The sequence below is a fragment of the Scyliorhinus canicula genome, unplaced genomic scaffold, assembly GCF_902713615.1.
Source record: "Scyliorhinus canicula unplaced genomic scaffold, sScyCan1.1, whole genome shotgun sequence".
NCBI classification, from domain to species: Eukaryota; Metazoa; Chordata; class Chondrichthyes; order Carcharhiniformes; family Scyliorhinidae; genus Scyliorhinus; species Scyliorhinus canicula.
In genome coordinates, this window is record NW_024055498.1 from 1,423,581 (window position 1) to 1,426,468 (window position 2,888).

General features: G+C 46.2%; 1 long non-coding RNA gene across 1 annotated transcript; it reads left to right on the forward strand.

Annotated features, from left to right (window-relative positions):
- Positions 1–595: 595 nt before the first annotated feature.
- On the forward strand, positions 596–2,584 carry LOC119960345. Its single transcript, XR_005459384.1, has 2 exons — positions 596–654; positions 956–2,584. It is a non-coding gene; the product is annotated as an uncharacterized LOC119960345 (long non-coding RNA).
- The last annotated feature ends 304 nt before the right edge of the window (positions 2,585–2,888 follow it).

Genomic DNA, 2,888 nt, shown 5'->3' on the forward strand with positions numbered 1-2,888 from the left:
ACCAATGTGATCGGTGTAATTAGTCTCATATTTAACCCAGAAGTTTCCCACTCACTCTGATATCTGAAATCTTTGTCCACAGACAGAACAGACAAACCATTTTACCTCCTAATGATATTCAGGTCCTGATGAATCGAGTGACTCAGTCAGATGATGATGTGATGTTTGATTTGAAGTTCCCGTCAGTAAATCCTCCTCTTTCTACAGGAATTTCCAAACTCCTTTCACTCTCAGTCCAGGAGAGAAATTCGCAAGATTCTCTCTTCCGGCTTCCGGGTCCAAGACGGCCGCGCATGCGCCGTGCTGCATATCGCCCCCTAAACAGATGACAGCCGTTAACAGGGGCCGATCAGAGAGAAAAACACCGATGCGGCCGCCCCATTCGGTACAAACACCGAACTGTAGCAAAAGTGCCGGAACCAATTTCTCACCCTGAGCAAAGTAATGGAATAATGGCGGATGAGACTACCCGGAATGCCAGGCGCGGATGAATACGCCCTATCTCCAGCACAGAAGCCGGAACGCGCAGGCGTCAGAATGCCCCACCCCCGGAAGTCGTCTCTCTGTGTGGAGCATGCGCGGTGTTGCTCCGGGCTGAGCGCAGTCGCAGTGCTCCCAGAGGTTGAATGAGAGCCGCCGCGAGCGGGGACAATGGTGAGAACCCAAACCCCCCAATAAGACCCATTGGTTTTATTGTCAGTCTGCAGACAGGAGCTGGAGAACTGAACCCAGGCAGAGGAGAGGGAGGGAGAAAACTGGGAGTGGAGGAAAGAAATGGTGCAGATGGTGAAATGGGTTTGCATTTCAGCCCAGGGAGGAGGGAGAGTGTGTGGGACGGGGATTTACAGCTTTGGGGGAACAAGAGAGGAAAAAATGTTCCAGATCAACTAGAATTGTCTCTTCAGAATTTATATCCTGGATTGACAGTGATGGCTTTTGTAAACTCCTTTTACAGGATATTGGATGTGAAGGATTGGCCGACAGAAAACTCAAACCAAATATCACATTGAAATCTGACAGCCACTTGATTCATTAGCAGCTGAATATCATCAGTCTTTGAATTTGGAAGGAGAAATGGTTGTTCTGCTTCAGCAGTGTGACTGCAAAAGCACCGATGCGCACACACCCAAGTGAGAGTGTTCCAATGAACTAACTGCGGAGAGTGCTTTAACCAGTTGCACAGCCTCAACAAAAAGTAATGCACCATTCACTGCACGAAGAAATTATACGCATGTTTTGTGTGTGGACAATGCTTCAACCGGGAGAGACACGAGGACACCCTCACCATGGAGAAACCATGGAAATGTGCGGGATGTGGGACGGGATTCACCCATTCATACAACCTTCTGACACACCAGCGGGTTCACACTGAGGAGAGGCCATTCACCTGCCCTCTGTGTGGGAAGGAATTCACTCGGTCATCCCACATTGTGGCACACCAATAAGAGACCATTTACATTTCCTGACTGAGAAGAGTTTTAAATGTAAAAAGGATCTGCTGACACATCAATGTATTCACACTGGGGAGAGATTGTTCGCCTGCTCTGTGTGTGGGAAAGGATTCAGCCGTCCTTCTGCCCTACTGAACCACCAGCAACTTCATACAGGGGATAGACCGTTCACCTGCTCTGACTGTGGAAAGGGATTCATTAATACATCCAAACTTCTGATACACCAGCAACTTCATACAGGGGACAGGCCGTTGACCTGCACTGAAAGTGGGAAAGGATTCACACGTTCATACAACCTTCTGACATATCAGCAGGTTCACAGTGAGCAGAGACAGTTCACTTGCTCAGTATGTGGGAAGGGATTCACTTGTTCATCCAACCTATTGAATCACCAGCGAGTTCACACTGGGGAAAGGCCGTTCACCTGCACAGTATGTGGGAAGAGATTCAGTCAGTCATCTAACCTGCTCACACACCAGAGAGTTCACACTGGGGTGAGGCCGTTTACCTGCTCCATATGTGGAAGGAATTTTCTCAATAATCTTATCTTCTGAAACACCATCGCATTCACACTGGGGAAAGGCCATTCACCTGTAATGTCTGTGGAAAGAGATTTACTCAGTCATCCACCTGCTAACACACCAGCGAATTCACAAGCGACTACAAGGTTTAGATTATACCCTTACTGATGCTGTTAGTCATGTCCTGGACACTGAATAATGTTCAGTCTGACTGTCTTAATCTGCTGATGAGGTTTATTATTCTGAATAAATGGGAAGTAAATCAGCTTTGTTTGAAACGTTATTGCAGATTTTTATCCCACCTGAGTGTTTAACATCACCTGTCTGGAGCTCAGAAGGGGCAATCTGGGGAGGATCACACGGCAGGAACAGAACTTCAGCCTGGACACAGTCCTTCAGGGTCATACTGAGAGGGACAAATGACACGTTGGTCTTTCTCATCTCGCTTCACTGACAGCAAAGTCGCCGTGTGGTTAATCCTGAGGCATGTAAGAAATGTGTCCCAACCACTCTCTTCCATGGTTCAGAGTCTCCTTTACAACTGTGTTTAGAGTCAGGAAGAACAAAGGTAAATGCCTGAAATGTGCTATTAAATCTGAGATTGGTGTAAAACTGTGGTGGTCTTGATTGAATGTAAAACAGCTGGTTCCAGACTGAAAATGTGTTTTTGTGACAGTCACAATGAATTAATTGAATAGAAACCTACTTAAAATTGATTGGTTTAAGTCTGCGTTAAAATAGCAGCTGTTAACTGCTGCGACAATTAGACAACAGTTTCATTCCTGGATAAAGAAGGAGCTCCAGTGTGTGTCCAAGAATTCCCAGTTTTATTGATGTATGCTTCCCATATTCTTTCCTTTTAAATAAACCTCAGCCCTACGGGCCTTTAACAATTATCAACATACTAGAGAAAAGA